At 48.1% G+C, this 21,652-nt stretch overlaps 1 long non-coding RNA gene and 1 pseudogene across 1 annotated transcript in view; one reads left to right on the forward strand and one right to left on the reverse strand.

Moving 5' to 3' along the window:
* Positions 1–2,515: 2,515 nt before the first annotated feature.
* LOC146186443 (U2 spliceosomal RNA) lies at positions 2,516–2,697 on the reverse strand (annotated as a pseudogene).
* A 404-nt stretch (positions 2,698–3,101) lies between these two features.
* The window catches only part of LOC146186444 (uncharacterized), a 61,639-nt gene continuing 43,088 nt past the window's right edge, over positions 3,102–21,652 (forward strand). The window contains exons 1-2 of the long non-coding RNA XR_014708108.1: positions 3,102–3,301; positions 10,509–10,614. This is a non-coding gene — a long non-coding RNA (uncharacterized LOC146186444). The remainder of the gene's footprint in view (positions 3,302–10,508; positions 10,615–21,652) is intronic.

The following is a 21,652-nucleotide window of genomic DNA, read 5'->3' on the forward strand; positions in this document are numbered from 1 at the left end:
TGGCTCTGTATTGTGTCGGGAACATTTTATTAAGTATGTGTAGGTTAGGAAAGGAGTTGGTCTGTAATCTGCGCCAGCCGGTCGCTTCCTCCTTTGTTAGGGCTTTGTGTGGTAGTGGATATCTAATTCTAGCTCCCCTATGCAAGTGCAAGATCTCTGCGTATCCCCCATCGCAAGCCTGTAGGTGGAGCTCCGAAACTACCGCGTTGAAGTTGCAGTACACTGCTTGACCCACTAGCAAAGCGCCTGGCTCGTGTTTTCAGCAGCGGACTAGCTGTTTGAAAATAACTATCAACCAGACAATTAGAAAATAATTGATTCCACCAGACATAAAATCGCAGCTGTTTCTTTACGGTGCATAATCAGTCATAAAAAGAATCCGCCAGCAATTTAAAAGAGTACTGTGACGGTGCCAAATACCTGTTGATATATCCTGTTCAGCTGCGCTCATCGAGCAGTTTGCATTCCTCAGGAACTAATAGTGAAGAATACCATGATCGCACTCTTCCCAACGCAGCGGTCGCGTAGTAGGATGTAGCTTAAACAATCTTTTTCAGTAACTAGTTTAGGTTTTCACTGCGCCCAGACTGGTCAAGCCGTGCGCGATGTTTCGTTGAACCGCGATGTACTTCGTTTCATGCACTAGGTGCAACACTGTTTATTTATTTATTTATTTATTTATTTATTTATTTATTTATTTATTTATTTATTTATTTATTTATTTATTTATTTATTTATTTATTTATTTATTTATTTATTTATTTATTTATTTATTTATTTATTTATTTATTTATTTATTTATTTATTTATTTATTTATTTATTTATTTATTTATTTATTTATTTATTTATTTATTTATTTATTTATTTATTTATTTATTTATTTATTTATTTATTTATTTATTTATTTATTTATTTATTTATTTATTTATTTATTTATTTATTTATTTATTTATTTATTTATTTATTTATTTATTTATTTATTTATTTATTTATTGTACATACTTTCAAGGCCCGTAGGCACAACAGAAAAGAGTGGTAGAGTTACATGATTTGCAGAACGAGAAAAAAAAAACAATAATGAAGGAACTATAAGGCACTTTGAACAGCGAGCTTGAAATTGGTGCTGTCACAAATGGTGACTGAGGAGGCGGGAAGGCGGTTCCATTCAGTGGCGGTACTTGGTAAAAAGAAAGAATGGTATAGGTGAGTGCGGCAAGATGGTACTTCAACTTTGTGTTGATGATCGATGCGAGATGAGATGTAACTGGGTCTGGTAAAAAGATTTTATTTCAGGAAAGGATTGAGGTAGCATATTCTATGAAAAAGACAAAGGCGAGAGTGCTTGCGACGTATTAAAAGGTCAAGCAGACCTAATGTTTTCTTCATGGATGTTACGCTAGAATGACGTGATTAATTAGAGAGGATAAAACGCGCTGCGCGGTTTCGAATACTTTCAAGGGAAATAATTGGAATGAGCAGGGTTCCATATGGCACACGCATATTCTAATTTTGGAGGTACGAGCGTTTTGAACACGGTAAGCTTTAGTGAGGTGGGTGTGGATGCAAAGTTATGTCTTAGATAACCTAATGTTCGTTAGCATTGCTAGCAATATATTCAACATGCATGTCCCATGAAAGACTGCTAGTAATATGCAGACAAGGAGTCAACAACCGACAGGAGGGGGCGTATAAACAGGGCTAGAGCAGCAGGAGACACGCATACATTTTCATTTATTTGTGTTAAGCTGCATTTGCCATTTGTTACACCAATTTGATACACTACCCAGATCATCTTGAAGTTTACTCGAATCATTAAGGTTAGTTATTTTGTGGTAGATGACACAGTCGTCCGCGAACAGCCTAATGATTAAGTTAGAGATACAGTCAGGAAGGTCATTAATGTAGATGTGAAAAAGCAGGGGCCCCAGTACCGATCCCTGCGGTACACCGGAGGTTACTGAACAAGGTCTAGAGGTATCATCATTAGCGGCTACAAGAAAATCCTTAATCCATGCAAAGACGTTCGGGTCAATATTAAGAAGGGAAAGTTTGAAAATGATCGAGTAAAGCATGAGAAACAGAATCAAAATCTGTTATAGAGTACCGACGTTAGAGTGCCACTTTATCCGCTAGCATGGTACGCCTCCGACCGCGATACGTGTCTACTCCGTTTCATACACTACGTGCAACACTGCTCGACATTAGAGCATATGGCACGCCTCTGAGTTTCGGTTTGAAGTGAGCTCACGCTGGCGAACCGGTGTCCTTGCGAGACTCATCGCTTCAAGGCATTTCTTTCGCTTCGCCTCGTTTCTGCTATTTGAAATGAGCTTTCTCTTCTCGCTGTCATATGGCATCATAGGGGGTGCCCCAGAAACGGGGAAAAATGGCGCCCACTTGACGAGGGACGATAAACGCCCCGGAGCTTATAGGTGTGCGATCTGCTATCAGATCTGCCTCGCAAGTGCTGTTTAAGTCTGATTTTTGATTTAGAAAGGTCTCACCCCGTGGTGGGGTGAGTGGGCCGATCCCGGAGGCAGTGCAATACCGGGCCGACCCGTGGCGGAGGTGAAGCAAGCTTCAAGCACTCCGCCGCATTCCAAAAATAAGTTTAATATCTTGGGTCCAAATAGGACCCGTATCAGATATTAAGCTGATAAGACACTTTGATCTTAGCCAAAAGGCCGAGAAGCGATACCAGAGCTTGAATCGCGGTCCGGGGTCTTTGCAATCAACTACCAAACAGACCCCCATGGCACAGTGAGCACCCGCCGGCGAGCGCAGCGAATTCCGGCGCTCCTCCGAGATGATCGCTCCGGCGGATTTTCGTGGCTGGTGCACAGCGTTCCTGCTATTTGAAAGCATTGAATTAATGCCTAATATATTCAAAATTCGATTAAAACACCTCAGAACCTGACCAAAGAACGGCTTTTAGAGGTCGCCCTGGCGGTGTTGAGAAGTCGTCTTGAAGCACTGCACAAGCGACATATTGATGCAAGAATATTTCCTCTCTCTAAATAACTAAGTCTTTGATAATTGTATACACCTAAAACAATCAACCCTAATAAAGCATATGGAAATAAAAATAACAATAAGCGAAACCGTGCCAGATATGGCGGCGCCCGTAGGTAGGCGCCCGTACGCATACCAAAGTTCGACTGCACCAGGCTTGCAAAAGTCAGGTTTCTCGCACTCCCAGACATGTATCCGTGGTTTACTGGACCAATTTAGTTCACTAATACGGAAGCGGTATTCGCTCACGGCGACGATCAAGAGGACGAGTGAGGAGAGAGCACCACGGTGAGCACGAAGCCATGCCATCAGCATGGGCGGAGTTTATCGCTTTGGATTCATGCCTCATCCTGCTAAATGCAAGATAGCGAAAGCCTAGCAAGAACCTGGTAGTAGCTAGTGTGAATGCCTGTTTATTCGATTAATGATGAGCTACGCATATTTACACTAGCTTTGCACAGCTGATCCGTAGCTTCCCCGTCGTCCGACTGCACTGATTCACCGACCGTGCACGTCCTGCTGCACTGTTAAATAGTGTTGCATTACCAAACGTATCAGCTCTGCTAAATTCAGGAAATTAAATACAAGGATAGGCGAAGAAGCGATTTCAAAACGCCAGGTTGTCAAGCAAGCGAAGACATCGGAGTTGCCTCGGCAACGGGCATGAACGGGTCAGTGGCCGCCCGGTTCACAGCATGTTCGGCAGATGGCGCCACGATACCAAGCATGAAACCCGCCAGGAGAAAAATAAAATAAGTCGAAAAGTAAACGGAGCGAAACGTGAAACGGGAAACCGCAACCATCAACTCCGTGCTCATTGAAAAAAAGACATCTTTCAAAACACGTTCTATGAAAGGCAGCATGAGTTCGTGGACGCGTGCGACATAAAATCTTGAAAAGCAGGGACACGGCAAGGAGCTGTCATGTCAGAATAGTGGCTCCGTGCATGGCGCCGCGGCCATCTTCCCCGAAAGCAGGCTTTCAATTAAAAGGCGCAAATAACGTGTGTTGTAGGCCGTGACATTTTTCTGAACTGCAGCAGAAGTGATGCTTATGTGCCTTTGATGCACGGGCAACAACGGCCAGTCTGTTCCTTCGCTGCGAAATCTGCACTGGCAGTCGAATAAAACACTTAACACCACGCTTACCTGACAGTCGGTATGGCTCTGGCAGCTCCACAAATTACGACACTGGATACAATGAAGCTCTGGCGTGCCAAAGATTCTTCAATACGCTACTACGATAGCGAAGCTGCTACGTCAACGTGCCGCACTCTGCCGACGTCGCACAATGAGCACCAGTTCGACTTCTGCACCGACGTCTGCAGCAAGCGGCACGTTTACCCGGACAGTTGCCACGGCTCTGACAGCTCCAGAAATACGACGCTAGACGCCTTGCCGAAGGGTCTTCAGTGAGCTTCAGAGAAGTCGTACACAGGGGATGTCACACAGTGAGCACGTGAGCACCAATTCCACAGTGCACTGACGTTGGCGGCCAGCAGCACAACGTACTACAGCTCAAACGTCTACTAGCGCGTCGTGAAATCGCCACAAGCACGGCGCTTTCGCGACATCACCACATCACCATCACCTTGCGAAAGCGGCAAAAATAAGCAGCACCACAGCTACACACAACTGCCAAACAATGAGCGATAACTGCCACGGTCAGCTCAGCCGCCCCATCATATAAAAGTAGAGGAGGCGCTGCATGTAATAATGGCCGAAGACGCGGCCACCGCAGCGCTAGCAGCGCTGCGAGCGTTATGCGAGCGCGCACTGAAATTCAGCATGGAGGAACATAAAATTCACCTGCGCCGATAAATGATGATGATAATTCGTATGAAGCGAGAGATTGAGGGGGTTTTTCGGACCCTTGGATCCGGATAGTCGGCGCAGTTGCACTAACCATGCAGTCACATTTCGCCGCGCGGATGAAAGAAAACGTTCAGCCCCCCGCCCACGACTGGAAGCGCTCCGTGGCTTGGCATTTTAACGCGCTTGTACCACCTGACAACACAACAATATGGGTGTTCTCTCTTTCTTCTTTTTTTTTTTTCTATTCCTTGCCCTTGCCCCCCAGTCGTAGACGCCGAGAAAGACGACCACGCTCATCCGCTGCTGTGCTGGGTCTATGTCCCAGCGATCGGAAAGTGACCTATTCCAATAATTTTACAAACTGAAGGCGATTCTACAGATATCTAAAGACTGGAGTGCTCAACTGTTTTATCAACGTCCGCCTGCTTTGACAGCCTGGAGTGAAACTGTTGAAGAGAATACATTTTTGAACATTTAACGCGTTTCTGAAGGCGTTGCTTTCAATTACGGGGCCCACAAAAAGCAGCTGAATGTCAAACGCCACCTAGGTAGGCTTTCTAGCAGACAGCGGTGTAGCGTGGAAAATCGCTCCGCCGGTCCATCGCTGGCGCCGCTTTGACAGGCGAACTGTTCAAACTTACAGCTACTGACCACACCTGAAACACTGAATTGCGCATGATCAAGGCAGAATTTCTCTAACACTGAGCACTGGTAGCTATCGATTTCGCGCCCAATATTGTGAAAATCTGTCCTCTCTTCGATCATTGATACGTCCACGGTTGAACATTTATGCGCCTCGGGGTAGGCCAGCCGTTGGAACATGGATGCGTGGTTGTAGCAACGATCACTTGCGTGGCGCACTCTGCAAAATTCCAAGAGTCAGCTTCTGCAACGAAATGTGCAGCGCACATTTTCTACCGCGTACCCAAGTCCGACGATGCATGCATATCGATCCCGATCGTTTCAAAGCTGCGCGGCCGTTCAGTCGGGTCATGCTAACCTCGAGCGTGCGGGGGTTTAAACTACATGTACGCAAAATTCAACGACAAGAAAAAGATGCAGGCTAAGCACTTTAGTCTAGTCTTCCCCTAAATACCAAAGAACATTGCTGTTCACAGGGAATTCGGATCATTCGCGCTTCCGGCTTTCCGGTTGTGCACTCTTGCGGTGCGGTGCAGTAGGTCTTCGCCTCGACGAGTCGATGTGCAGCTCGCCGCAGTAGCAGCGCAGGCCTCTAGTAGATTCGGCATGTCTTCTGCCACGGCTCTGTGGTAGAATTTAAACGAAGAATTTGGCTAGAAACATCCTGTTTCCTCGGTCTGCATGTGAGGAAAGAGCATAATGCCATTTCACATATACATACTTTGGACTGCCGAATGTTCTGCACGGCGAGGTGTGTGTGTTGTACCGGCGCTAGATCTTCGGAGGTCGATGCAGGACCTAAGACAGCGTAAATGCTAGGAGTAGCTCGCTTACATTACGGGCAGATCGAGGTAATAGTTTAGTGCGAAGCGAAAGCTGCTCGTGAATGTGCGTATCTCGATGCCAGCTGGTGGAGCTGGTGCAGTACGTAGCATCGCCTGCAGCTATGTGCGTGACAGCGATGCTTGCCGTACACAAAGACCGTGATCTATGTTAGAACGGATGCACTCTTCGTAGCAATTCATCGAGAATCGCGGCTAGCTGATATCATAGAGGATAAGATTCATTCGCGCGTAGCAAGCGGAATGTGGCCGCGTGCGACGTGCATATAGCCATGAGCCTGTATATCGACGTCCGCCGTATCTTTACGAGAATCGAATGGATACGTCGGACGTACCTTTAGACACTTCGTAACTGCAACCCCACTTTTGTGCAGCCCTCGTTCCTCGTCTCCTGACAAACCGAACGTCGAAGACATACACAAAGAAAGGAGCAAGGAAAGGAAAGCGCAGGAAGGAGGCGCGGGAGAAAGGAGGAGACTCTGAAGGGAAAATGGGCCGCGAAGCGAATGCGATGCCTTCGCCTTCGCTTTGAGTTCTTTCTGCCCGTAGGACAGGATTAGCGGGGTTGGGCTCCAAAAGACAGAAGCGAGAGCGAGGCTCCGACCGAAAGCCAGCGAAAAGGGAGGGGATCTTTCTTTTCTTCAGGAAATTCGCTCTCTCGCTTTCCCTGAGAGGAAGGGAGGGGGGAGGGGGGGGGGGGGCAGGACTTTAAGCGATGTGTGGTATGGAAAACCTCAACTTTCTTCGATCGAGCCCTCTCGACAGCTAGCCGCAGTAGCTCAGATCACATGGCTCAATCTAACCGTTACCTTCCGGCGATAATGTGGGCATAAAAGGTGGGCCTTGTTTTTCATTTGTTTTTAAATATGGCTTACAGTTTTCGGTTTTATTTGAAATTTCGTTTTTCTTCGGCGAATTCCCTGGAATTTAAGTTTTTTTTTTTTTTTTTTCTCGTTGAAATATATGATGTTCCTGTGCTGTCAAACATGGCATGGAATACATCTTGGTCGGTTTATTAGAACGAGCAGACAATGAATGTAGCAGTAAAACTCATAAATAGCCGTATTATATCAAGAGCTATGCTTGCGAAATTCTAAGAAAGCTGCAAAAAAAAAAAAAAAAAAAAAGAAGGGGGCGTCGAAATTAAAGGGTCGGGCCCATCATATGCTCTGGCTGCACTGGGCTTCATGTCGTCCGCGCGTGCTGACGGCAGCGATATGGGACTGCCGAATAACCGCTACGGTAGCGAGAATATGAATTCCATGAATTTTACCAATGGTTTTTATTTGATGGTTGCTTGTTATGCGTCCTCTGGATGTCCATACATATAACATGCTTTAGGAGGAGGGACAGCGCGCGATAAGCTAGCCGACAGCGCATGGCTAATTAAGGTACTTAACTAGGTACTTATTGGTGTCTAGCCTCCCAGTCTGCAACATGTCACTGCCTCAGAACTCACAAGCACGCTACCAAATTCAAACGACCAGTATTGATGCCTGGCCGTGATCTACTGATAGTCATCTAGTTGTGGCATGCATATACGCTAGAAATACAAACCTTTGTCGTTTAAACCCGACTCATAAAAAGAAAGTGAGAGAGAGAGAGAGAAAGAGAGAGAGAGAGAGAGAGAGAGAGAGAGAGAGAGAGAGAGAGAGAGAGAGAGAGAGAGAGAGAGAGAGAGAGAGAGAGAGAGAGAGAGAGAGAGAGAGAGAAAAGGTCTGCAGCATGGCGCTGCGCAGACGGCAGCGGAAGGATAACGATGTCGGTCGCAGAAAAGCGTCGCTCCCGAATGTACACCCGATACTCCCGCAACAATCCCCAGCGAATCGGTTTCTGAGAATTTAACGATAGAAGGCGCCTGCAGCGGCCACAAACAGCCTCGGAGAAACGACGGAGCGTGGCCTCCGAGATCACCCTCGGCCATGGACAGAGGATGGAGGATCGATCGCAAGGAGGACTTCGAAAAAGAGAGCGACTTTCTAAAGTGAGCCGATTGACGCAAGGGAAATGGGCAGACTGGGGTACGAGAAGAATCAATTCTGTGTTGTGTAATTAGAGGGGTCGGGTTAATCGGGACAGAAGTGAAATTTGAAAATAGAAAACAACCTCGGGCATATTAACCTACACCTTACGATATGTAACTACTGAATGCCTTCTCGCTTTGAGCAGATAGTATTTGCCTAGGCATAAAACCACTGGTATGCAGAAAGGCTAATTGACCGTTGTAACTTGCGGATATATCGTCGTAACTATGTTTATGTACATATATATGGTATCAGTATTACAGGTGCTGCACCGAGAACAGTCGCTCGAGGAGTTCGACAAGGTCAGTTGTTGGGCGAGTTGGTGACGATGTTCCATATCTACAGCGCGAAAAACGGGACAAGAGAACACAATAACGACAAACACAGCGCTGTGTTTGTCGTTATTGTGTTCTCTTGTCCCGTTTTTCGCGCTGTAGCGCTGTGTTTGTCGTTATTGTGTTCTCTTGTCCCGTTTTTCGCGCTGTAGATATGGGACATCGCTCGAGGAGACAGCAGTTCAAGGTCTATCATTATCATAGCCAAGTGTACGCCCCCCCCCCCCCCCCCCCCCCCCCCTCGTACATACATAATCCGAAGTCAAGCTCACGTCCCGCTGCACGGCAGCGTTTCAGTGGCGATGGATCAAAAGGCTCCCATGAAACGTAAACTATCGCGCCGAAATCACACACAGAATTTATTTACAATTCAACAAAAGATTTGAACGTAATTTTTCACGTACTGTATTACTGCAGCATTGCAATCATTACATCTGCAGACCCTCCTTCAAGAATTTGGCTATTTGTTGTTATTTTTTAAACGAAGCCCGTTTGTTTCGCATAGAAATAATAAGGCCGCAACCGTGGTCACCCCACCATCTTTGCCGATCGTTCTTGCTTTTTTGTTTAGCATATGTGTGTTTGTAAGGGGTGGGAGGGAGAGGTCACTTCGTTTCTCCTGAAGCCCCTGAAATATACCGCCGTTTTCTGTGGATGCAGTGCAATCCTGCTAAATCCGATACCGGCAAACATATCCTGAATGAATAAGCGCTCGACCGTTGTCGCCTTCTCTTTACAGCTGAATCTGCAGGGTCCTCACGCACATTTGAACCAAAAAAATAAAAAAAAAATGCGGTTGATCGGAGGTGCACGACATATTTTCCCGCCATTGCTCCTCGAAGTATTTGTTCCAATTCCGCCTAATTAGATCGTGATTACCTAATGTGGTTGGTGATTTCTCTTTTCTCTCTTTTTTTTTTTTTTTTTACTTCGGTGTCAAGCACGTGTTTCGTTAAATGGTAGAGGGACTTAAGCAGCAGCCAATTCGTTGGATTTTTTTTTTTTTTTTTTTCAGCATATCAGTTCGCTGCACGTGCTTTTCCACGAAACGACGTTTCTCGCTTCATCGACGCGGCAAACTGCTGCACAATAATTGCGTGCAGTGCTAGCATCTCCTAGGCCTTCGAAAGACAAGCATTGTATTGTTCCGTCTCTCCTAGCTTGCCTCAAGCGAGAAGACTGGGCCGTTCGTCAACGTCCTGTTGTTACTTAGTTGTTACGGGGTTCACAAAAGGGGGAGGAGGCGAAGTGTAACACCGTGTGTCCGCAGATGACTCACGTGTCTCTGCTCTGCCCAGGCTGGGCGTGTACAGCCCTACACTCAACTACTGCTCGGAAAATAAGCGCAGCCAACTATTGTGAACGAATTTCTGTGCAATTTCGCAGTAACCCATCCAGTCAAAGATACTTCGCTTGGCGCCTGCAAGAAGGGTGCGCTACTTGGAAAAGGTTCATTCCGGACAGTTGGCGGCAGATAAGAATGAATTTAATCGATAAAATGAGCTGAGAGTTGAGTTTCTGAATGTGGCGGGGTAAAGGGTGAAAATGGAGAGGCGGTGCAGGGTCGTTAGTGCTGAGGTAGGCGACCCCCTCGAAACAGGGACAAAGACCCGTGTCCGGTATCCCCCCCCTCCGAGAATATCCCAAGACCCAACAACCAACAACAAAGACCCTCCCTTCTCATCCCTCTCCTGTGTGGCACCTTGGCTACACAGCCACAGAATGTTGCCCCTCTCTCCTCCCTCACAGAGGCATGCACGCAGCCTTCAAGAAGCGTCGGCGTGGCTCTGCACACAAACGAGCCCACACAAAACACAAACGATGTTGTTTCATTGTAGTGGCTTCGAGCATTCCCGCGAAAAATGCCGGTCGACATGGGACTTCCTCAGAAACCTGCAATGTCGCGACCTTCACTGGGCAGTCGGAAACCACGCGAATGGAAGGGTAAGTATGCGCCACTTTCTATTGCAGATTGGGCGTGCGGGACTCGAAAGTCAAGGAAGCGCGACAGAGCACCTTTTCATTCATCCTTGGCATATAGATCACAATAAAAAAATAATAAAATAGAAGTGAGGGTTCCTACTGAAGCAAACACTTCCTCGGTAAGGGTACAGTGCACATAATGGGCCCATCGGGCGTCTCTCAAGGCCTTATCTCCTTCGGAGTTCTAAACGGGGGGAGGGGTGGGGGGGATCAAATCGGTTCTTCGAAACACGACGGCTAAAACATGACCATGGCATTCCTAGCTCGAAATGGTGGTAGGGCGCATTTTCTGAGACATGTCTGCGCCTCTCGCGACCACATGCAAACGAACACATCCGTTCCCTCTGCCAACGCCTCTGTCCGTTTGAAGAGCTAGTGCGGCGAAGGCGCACGACAGTGGGATTTGGCGACGCATGCTTGTATTTAGGGGACACATCTAAGGTCCACCCTCCTACAGAAACACTAGAGCCGATGCGAACTGTCCCCAGATCGACCGCTGGATGTAAAACGCTTAACCTTGACCAGACAGACAGAAAGCTTCTTTACACGATCCCACTGCACTGAAATGTGAATGTTTCTAAGGTTCATAACCGCACTTCCCGCAGAAAACCTAGAGTACATATTCCTACCTGTAAATTACTACTTTATGCAAAAAATAAAAAGAAAGAAAGCTGAGCGAGAAATAAGTGTCATTTCACGCTATGAGCAAGCGTAGTTTTACCATGATTGCTCCGCCGAGCGCGTGCAGTTCATACAACGAAGCAAGTGCATGATGGGAGGGGCTTTATTTGTGTTACATGTGTTAACGTTTCGAAGCTCCGCATGAACTGTGGGATGGCGACCGCATGTGGTCATTCGACATGCACTGATATCGTTCAGCAGACGCTCGTATTTGCACTTCTCCTTTGCAAAAATAAGCAGCACGCCAGGAGGGCATAGGAAGCGGCTCGTCAGGGAAGAAGAGGACGCGTGTGGCCCGGCCGCTGAGGCGTTCTCGTGCAGACGCGCAAGACTAACGTAGCCACCCTACACCGGCATCTGTTGGAAGAACAAAGCCGAAGCAGGAGGTTTTGTAGACACAGCACGGCCTCGCAAAAAGGCTGGGTACAATAAAATAAATATATTTTAAAATAAATAATATAAATATAGCGAGAAATGGACAGATTGAACATTGATATCTTGGGTATCAGCGAGCTCAAGTGGACCGGAATGGGAGAATTTAACTCCGGCGACCATTATGTCTTTTTTTGTGGGCACGAATCCAAGAGACGGAATGGGGTCGCTCTCATAGTAAACAGAAGAATGGGCAAAGCAGTGCTAGGGTACAACCCCAAAACCACCGAATGATTTCACTTCGGATCCAAGGTCACCTTTTCAACATAACAGTTATCCAAGTCTATGCACCGACCACTACTGCTGAAGAAGCTGACGTTGAGAGATTTTATGCGGACCTACAATGCCTTTTAGACCGCACCCCATCATCAGACGTCGTTTTTCACATAGGAGACTGGAATGCTAAGGTCGGGAGTGAAGAAATATCCGGAATTATAGGCAAGTTCGGTCTTGGCGAGCCAAATGAAGCTGGGCAGAGGCTAGTAGAGTTTTGTCAAGAAAACAACCTAACCATAGCGAATACTCATTTTCAACAGCCCAACAGGCGCCTGTACACATGGACTTTACCGGACGGTCTGTACAGGAATCAGATCGATTATATTCTTTGCCGGCAGAGATGGAGAAGCGCTATACAAGCAGTAAAAACAAGGCCTGGGGCCGATTGTGGCACCGATCATCAGCTTCTTGTTGCCAAAATTAAGCTTCGATTGAGGAAAACGCAGAAAACTAGAAGGACTTTCAGGTATGATCTGGATCAAATTCCATTAGAATATGCTGTGGAAGTGAGGAATCGATTTCAAGAATTAGATCTGGAAGACAGAGAGCCCGAAGAGATGTGGACTGATGTTCGTGATATAATACAAGAAGTTGCTGCTAAGGTAGTTCCAAAGCAAAAGAAATGCAAGAAAGCAAACTGGTTATCTGAAGAGGCTTTGCAAATAGCTGAGGAAAGGAGGATGGCAAAAGTTATGGGGGAAAGAGAAAGATACAAGGTTCTCAATGCGGATTTTCAGAAAATAGCAAGGATAGATAAGAATGCCTTCCTGAACATACAGTGCCAAGCAGTTGAGGACAACAGCCAATTAAGGAACACTGGAGCTCTGTATAAGACAATCAAAGATATCAAAGGAAGCTTCTGTGCTAAGCTGGGCGTGATAAAGGACAAACAAGGCAAGGACCTCACTGAAGCCTCAGAGATAAAGAAGAGGTGGCAGGAATACACAGAAGAACTCTACAAGAAGGACCCGAATGTGCAAACCTAAGACGGTTGTGATTACTGATCTCGAGCCGGGCATCCTGAAGAGTGAAGTTGAATGGGCCTTAGCCAGCCTTGCTAAGAACAAAGCTAGCGGAATTGATGGCATTCCAGCTGAGTTGCTTCAAAACCTCAACCATGACGCTGTTAACATTCTGCATACATTATGTCAGAAGATTTGGACAACCCTGCAGTGGCCACAGGATTGGAGGAGGTCAGTTTATATCCCCATTCCAAAGAAAGGCAGTGCCAAAGATTGTTCCAACTACCGCACGATCGCGCTTATTTCGCATGCTAGCAAGGTGATGTTGAAAATCCTCCAAGGTAGGCTGCAGCAGTATGTGGATCGGGAGCTTCCGGACGTGCAAGCTGGGTTTCGCAAGGGCAGAGGAACTAGAGACCAAATTGCTAACCTTCGCTGGATCATGGAAAAAGCAAGAGAGTTCCAGAAACCCATCTACTTCTGCTTTATTGATTATGCGAAAGCGTTTGACTGCGTAGATCACAGCAGATTGTGGCAAGCTCTCCAAGAGATGGGAGTTCCAATTCACCTCATCTGTCTCCTCAGGAACCTTTATGAAGGGCAAGAGGCCACAGTCAGAACTGGGCATGGTCTTACTGATTGGTTTCCGATCGAGAAAGGAGTGAGGCAAGGCTGCATACTGTCGCCCTGCCTATTTAACCTATATGCAGAGTGCATCATGAGGAAGGCCGGTCTGGACGAGTCTTCAGCTGGAGTGAAGATTGCTGGAAAACGTATCAACAACCTTAGATATGCGGATGATACCACTTTAATGGCAGAAAGTGAAGTGGAACTCAAGAGACTTCTGATCCGCGTACAAGAAGAGAGTGAGAAGTTTGGGCTTAAACTGAACATTAAAAAGACAAAGATCATGGCGTCTTGCTCTATCAAGTCCTGGAGCATCAATGGACAAGGAGTGGAAGCTGTGACAAATTTTCTGTTCTTGGGCTCCAAGATTACCTCGGAAGGAGACTGCAGCCATAATATTAGGAGACGCCTGCTTCTGGGAAAGAGAGCAATGGTTAGCCTTGACCGCCTAGTAAAGAGCAGAGACATTAGTCTGCCAACCAAGATCCGTATAATTTGTGCTATGGTCTTTCCAGTTGTGATGTATGAATGCGAGAGTTGGACTGGGAAAAAGGCCGACCGCCGAAGAATTGACGCGTTTGAATTGTGGTGCTGGCGAAGACTCTTGAGAGTTCCTTGGACTGCCAGAAGATCAAATCAGTCGATATTGTCGCCCATAAACCCTGACTGCTCATTGGAGGGTCAAATTTTAAAGTTAAAGCTCAGCTTCTTTGGTCATCTGATGAGAAGAGAGGAGTCGCTGGAGAAAGATTTGATGTTGGGAAAGGTTGAGGGTCGCCGGAGAAGGGGTAGGCAGCGAACGCGTAGGTTAGATTGCATCCTCGAGGCACTGCAGATGAAGTTATGTGATGTTAGGAAGATAGTGAGAGACCGGAAAGCGTGGCGTGACATGGTCCATAGGATCACGAAGAGTCGGACACGACTGAACGACTAAACTGAACTGATTAGGCAATCACTTCTAGTCATTCATCCGCCTCTTTCCCAGTCATCGCCGACCTCGTCTGTCCGGGAAAAAAAAAAGCGCTATCGAAATGTTTGGTCGCCAGTTCGCGATTTTCTTTCTCCGACCGTACTGTACCGCTGCTGCCCCGGCAGACGTGGCATCCACGAGGAGGGCCTTTCTTTTCACCTCTGACATTTTTTTTTCCCCGTTCCCTCAGCGGCGAACCCCGCTGCTACCGCTGCTGTGTTTGGAACGGCCCTTTACAATGCCTCCCCGCATCGTATCTCCCTCTGCCGGAGCCGGTCTGGCTACAGGGACCCGCCCTCCGCGCGTGACTACTGCAGACAAGCTAGAGCCTGCCGGTCATCGGCTCACAGTCTAGTGACTGGGAGCTTCTAATGGCTGCACGAGTCTTGAAAAGGTGTCTTTGGGGAAGGCTAATCCATTTTGGAGGGCGGCAGACAGGTTCTGAAGAGATCCGGAGAGCAGCGTCCAGCATGTATCCAGCTCAGGAGGTGTTCGGGGAACCGCCTCAGCATTGACATCATAGAAAGCAAACAGCCTCGAACTTCAAGCAACATTTCATAATATTTTTAAATCCTGAACTAAGGATTCGACCAACCTTCCCGTAAATCCCCCTTTTTCCTTTCTTGAAGATAAAATGTTTTCTTCATCATCACGAGGTCATTTCATCGCTATTCTTTCCAAAAGTTATATACGAAAGAAAAATAGCTACTTACGCAATGAAAAGAGCGCATGAACCGTGCCATGTAAACTAAGCACCACACGGTCTCGGGCCGGCCCGAAAGCCCAGGCCTGGTCGGAAAAATCATCTGTTCCACCCAATCTGGGCCTGGCCGGACTTTAAGCTCAGTTCCCGGGCCTAGTAATCGGACCCGCACGTAGCGTATATCTGGCTTTTCATTTTAGAGCGCAGCTCTTTGGCGTCCGTTCCTGGGTTTCGCGTCGGCGTCGTCGTCGGCCTCGTAACCAGCTCCGCCCCCCTTTCATCCCCCCAGCGCTAGCAGCGTCCGACTGATACCGCTGGATGCCGCTGACGCCGCTAGAGAGTCAAGATAACGTGACTGCATAGAACACCGTCGCCGCCATGCAGAAAGAGAAGGGGAGGCCCCCCCCCCTGTTCCTGTGTGGCGGATAGGGTGCTCTTCAGTTGCCGACGCGCCGATTATTTCACGTAGGCCCCGGCACGTCGACGAATACGTGACCACCTTCCCACGGCTAGACCTGGTTCTCGGCGATGCGGAAGCGAGGGTATCATATTGTTTGCGTCGGCATCGGCGGCGTTGTCCCTGAAACCAACTCCGCCGCTAGGGTTGACTCACTATCGGCGTCAGCAGCATCAGTCAGTCGCTGCTATCTCTTCCCTCCTCCCTTTATCGCGTTGTCCGCTTGCTGCGCGCGCTTCTGCCCCCATCGTTTGCCGCTGGGTGTACACGCCGCCCCCCTCCCCCCTCTTCCTGCGAGTCTCCGGTTGTCAAAGCGCCGGCTCGAACTTAATTTCTTTCTTCGCTCCTCCTCCAATGCAACCCCTGTGCGGTGGCAATCAGAGAGCCAGATCGGTGGCGGCGGATTTGTATATGTGCACCGCCCGAGCCGAAATTGCCGCTGCCGTTCTTTGTTAAAGGGCCACTGTCCAGGGAAGGCCCTTTTAAGCAAAGGAGCCCAGTGTTTCGATCAGGTACCGGAGATAGTCTGTGCAAAATGCTACAATGACACGCGCGCCGCAAAGCATCGAAAATACAATTCAAAGCTCTCTCGTGCTCTCCTTTGGGAAGCCAGCTTCCCCGTTTCCTGCGCTGGACCGACGGCCCACAATAATAACGTACGTACCGCGAACGATGTCCATAGGCTCCCAAAGCATCGTTGGGCGGCGCTGCGGCTGCTGATGGGCAACGCCATCTGTGGCAGAAAAACACACACTGGGACGCCGCCGGCTCGGCTCGCTGTCTTCGCGACGTGCGCCGCGCGCTTTCTCTCGAACGAGCACGCGTCCTGACGCGCCCCCGCAGGCGCATCGCGACATATGCCGCCTGCATTCCGTCTTGATGATTGGACAACCTGCCGCGTATTTCCATGGAGGAAACGTAATTATAGGCGAGAAAATTTTTATTCACGTCTGCACTGTAGAGCAGACGACAGACGGCGATTAGTAATTATTGATTGTGAATGCGTTTCCCACGTTAGCGAAAACGTAGGAAGTTTATCTCGAGGTAAGTGAGCTATGTGACTATATTGTCGTATATTGTCACGTAGCCGTTTAGGCCCGTAACCTTAAGGTTGGTTTTTAATAGCACTGGTTGATCTAGCAGGCACAGGAGAGCAGGCCCAAGCACCGAGTAACAGCAGCCGACTTCAGCAATACTTCTCATCGAACGCCACGGGGCCACTTCGAGTCCGCGCACGAGACTCTCGATGAGCAGCCGCCTAGCAGTTGCTGTTGCACACGCTACATTATAATACGTTTAAAAACTGCGGAAGTATTATCAGTACTCTGAAATAAAGCTGCTCGCTTGTTTATCATCGTTTTGGCCTGTAGCATGAAATCTATATACGGTTTTGTTTTTATTATTACGACGTTACTAAAGCAAATCTTGCAGTAGGAAGGAGATGTTCATTCAAACGCACGAACGCTAGCAGTCTCAAAAGCACATGCGTGCTCCACGCGCTGCACGCGACATAACCGGCTCGCTGGCTCGGAAGGAAGGTGAAATCCAAGCTTGTACTACAATCGTGCTTGATTTCGGTTCTTACTAAATGGCTGTGCTTCATTTATATTTGGTTTGCATTTACGAAACCTGTGACGCGAATAGGGTGCTCCGTGCGAGTAGTGTCAATCGAGCCATAACTAGGATCGCTTTTGTATTGCACTTCCAACATGTTTTTGCTATGAATAATAATGTTGTTTCAATTATTGCCCAATTTCGGAAATCTGTAAAAGCGGCTCAGCCAAGCATGTTTTCTACCCCCCCCCCCCCCTCCCCACACACAAAATAAAGGCCTCTTTCCTAGATATTTTCTTGATCATAGGGCACATTCACACATCATTGTCGATCGCGGACGTCGCACGCTGGATATCTGTTGATTTGGTTGCTTTCAGAGCACTCGCAAAGTAGGGAGAGAGCACAGAAAATCGGCAAAGCAAGACACGCGCGGAGCGAAGAGCAGGATAAACCTCCACCCCCTTCACTTCGTATACATGGGGTTAAACCATTGTACTCTTTTGATGCCTCTCTAAGACGTCTTTGTCAACTGTCGAACATTTCTGAGTTTATGGAGAGGGGAAAATTGGCCCTTTTCGTTTCCACAAAGAACGCGAGACTTCTCAGAAAGCTGTTATGCGGTTGGAAAACAGGTCTTGTGGAAACGCTTCCATTGAAATCTGCAAAGTTCCACACGTGAGCCTCGACTTTTGGCGCTTCGCCTACTATTGTGGCTACCCATGACACAATGCTACTTAGTACCTCCGTTTCGCATCAGCGGAAGCGTTTTTGTATCGCCAAATAACCGCCAGGCGCCACTCGGTCGCCGTACGTGCATAGGAAACTAGCGGAGCGTCTGCTCCGGCGACGTCCCATCGTTTCACATTTCGCCACCATGCCAGGAATGCGGCGCTGACATCGCGCGGCGAAACTTGAGCTTGGATTCCCTATTGGTCCGTCTCGCTGACTGACGGGAGAAGGGTGGGTGTCTACCGCTTGCAGCGCGCTTTTCCCTCGCCACGGTCAGACTGAATTCAGCGGCGCGCGCTCCCTCGACCGTTCTTTTTTTTTTTTTTTTTCGCGCTCGCGGAGAGCCACGCCCCACCTCCCGCCAAACGCGGAGGAGGAAGGGGAATTTGTATTGCGGAGGCTAGACGACCTCGGGCAGGAGAGTGAAAAACCTTTGCGAGGGAACGGAAGGAGAGAGGCATGATAGAATCGGGTGATTGCGGTGGCTGTAACTGCGTTATTAGTTACTCTTTTCAAAAACATTTTGCGGCCTTGCGTTCTAGGGGCGAAGTCTCACAGTCCCCGGGGAAGAAAATATTTTCGACCGGAGGGTGGACAGTGGGCCTTTAAAGGAATACGTGTGAAAAAAAAAAAATTCTGTGATAGCGCATATATGTGTTGCTCGATTTCTTTGCCTCAGTCTATCGAAAAGGTGAAGCAGCTTATTTGCTGCGCTCAAATTTCGCATTAGGAAGTAACGTAATCGTCGGTAATTTTTTTATTATAAATTGTACTTGGGGCATTCAGGAAGTAGCACGGATGAAAGAGGACCAAGGTGCGGTGGCGTTGTGTCGACGATGATGATGATGATGAAGAACAACTTTTATTGATGAAAAAGTGAGTGGGCAGGGCCCCGCGGAATTAGGTGAAATCGGCACCACGGCCCGACTGCTCAGCTGCAAAGACACAGTGCTGTTGCATTGGATATGGCACAGTGGTGCCTTTTTACACTTGTCACCACGGGGCGAGGGAGGGTTTGGGTGAGGGGAGACAGGCGAAAGGGTCCATGGCGTGAGCCACCGTGGCATGAGCATTACTTATCGCACGCCTCATGGTGCCGACGTCGATTCTTGGGACTGCTGCAGCAGTAAATAAGCTAGCTTCTTCGGGCCCTTCAAATGGCGGAGGCAGCTCCGGGCCTGCAAGACACTGGGTTCACCACTCATTTCACGACTGTTCGACCATGCCTGGCCTTTTTTTTTTGTGTGTGTGGTTGTTTTATTTTTGTAATTGCAAGTGCTGTAGGAAAGAACAGCTCTCTGGGACGGAATCTGGCGGAAAGACGGAAGAATGTGTGCTCTTCGCATCTGGAGAACAAGTTGTTTCGTTTACCAGCTTTGCTTAGTTTTTGCCTGCATGAAAACTAGAAAATAATTTAAAAGTACTTAAATTACTCAGGAGATGCAATTCTAATGTAATTTGATTACTTTTGGGAGCAGTAATCAGTAATGTAATTTAATTACTTTTCTTCGTTTTTCAGCAAATTAATGAGTACTGTAATTTAATTGCTTTCCAAAAGTAATTTTGCCATGTATGCAAGTAAATTCAAGAGTCGTCGTGGCTACCCGAGCTGATGATGGTGGCGCACACGAAAGCTTTTTTTTTTTCCTTTTTTTTCCTTGCACCAGAGATATGCCATCAGAGAAGAAAGGCCTTGTGACGACTTCGACAATGACAGCCAGCAGCGATTACACATGAATTTTTATAAGTACAAACTCTACATAATTACAAGTAAGGCACTTTCGGAGATATTTACAGCAAAGAGTTAAAGAAACAAAAACTTGGAACTGGCTAGTAACAAGGGAGACCCCTTCGTGCACGCAAGCAGGTGCCTCTTGTGACAATGCCCGAGCTTCGTCATTCAAAACTCAACGCACTATCCACAAAGTCAACTTCGGCGCAGGGGATGGCTGCATAAAGCAGATAAACAGGGTCGAGTTGAGTTGGGGCAGGATGGGACGCCGTCACGGAGGGGGACATCAGAACAATTGCTGGGTATTGTTCGGGCCTCCCCCTCGGTGACGAATCGAGTCGCGCTAACTCCGCGAATTGCCAGTGTACACTTGGTTGCTTTGTGAATTATTTATCGCCTGCCTATTCGTTGTAGCATACTGTTTACGTGCCGAGTCTGTCTTCGAACGAAATGCCGCCAGCGAGCTCTCACGCGTGCAGCTGAGGTAGGCTGAGGTGCGCCCCGGCTACAGCCAACAGCCCGGCGAACGAAACGTGCTTCCGGTCCAGTACAAGTAGTGGCTTTCGTTACCGCGTTTTTTTTTTTTTTTTTTTTTTTTTTTTTTTTGCAACACACATGATGTATGCCTGTGTTTGTCGAAAGCAGGCATCTCGCTGTTCATGGCGCTGTCTGGTACGAGAAGCGAATAACCGCCTGCACAGTCAGCACAGGGAAACAGACGAAGAGAGAAGGCCTCTTTCCTTCCAGAGAAACGGCTAAGCGGAATCAGCCATTTGAAGAACAGTGCTGTCTTAATTTCGATCTACCCCCGTCTCCAACGCTGATTGCCTGAGGAGCAGCAACACGTGCTTCAGCCTTCTTCATTTCAAGCTCTAACCGCTTCATCTGAAGGTCCTGTTCGCGGCGCTTGACTTCGTTGTTGTTGTTGTTGTTGTTGTTGTTGACTTCGTCTGCGCGACGTTTCTCTTCGTTGGCGTGGAGTTTCTCTTCTTCTTCTTTCTTTCCCCGCTCCTTAATTAGCTCCCAACATTCAATGAACTCATCGTCGTCTGCTTTCAGAGCGAGAATGGCATTAACAAGTTGAGGCTTGCGCACGGCCTTTCCCGTTTCCACCCCCAACTCTCTACACATCAATAGCAATTGAGGCTTCCGTAAAGACTTGAGGTGCATGATCAGCTGACACTATACTTTCCCCAATCGTTCCTTATATCTCGACAGATCACAAACACCACGCTTCGTCTCCGATAATGGATACACCCGCCAGCTGCGACACGTATTTCGAGAGCCTGGTAAATCTCAATGGGAAAAAGTCAGACACCCACCAAGCTTTAATCATGGAGCTTCAATGCATGGTGATCCCTTCGGTGCCAGCCAGATTGTGTCCGAGCGGTGGTTAGGGATCGAAGCTGCGAGGAGCTGGGCCTTCCGTGCGCTGCCCGGGGCCTCGAGGAAGCGACTCAATGCTCGACCATATCCGTATATTTCTGGAGATAGACTGCTCTAAACAAATGTACAATAATGAGGGCGCATAGCCCGTTTAGAGAGGGAGAGTGTGAAATATAGCAACAAAAAAGTACAAAACACATAAGCACGGCTGCTTCCAAAGGTCCGACTTAGTCGCCGTTTGTCTTTTGGCGAACTGTCACCGTAACGTCGCCACTGGCCCACATCAGTTCACAGGAAACCGAGCGGTCCCGCCGAAGGCTTCAAAAGAACCGCGGAGAACGCGCAGCCCTGCGGGCGGTCATCCCTGCTCGGCCACCGGGAACATAATTCTTCGTGCTCCCTCTTTTCCTCCAGCGCGGCGCGGTTCCCCATCGCGGGCCGTTGCGCGGTCCCTCCTTCCCGTCGTGGCGGCGTCGAGTGCCTTGTTGAA

Source organism: Amblyomma maculatum, chromosome 6 (assembly GCF_055883805.1).
Source record: "Amblyomma maculatum isolate TAMU_Amacu chromosome 6, ASM5588380v1, whole genome shotgun sequence".
In the NCBI taxonomy this organism is placed as follows: Eukaryota; Metazoa; Arthropoda; class Arachnida; order Ixodida; family Ixodidae; genus Amblyomma; species Amblyomma maculatum.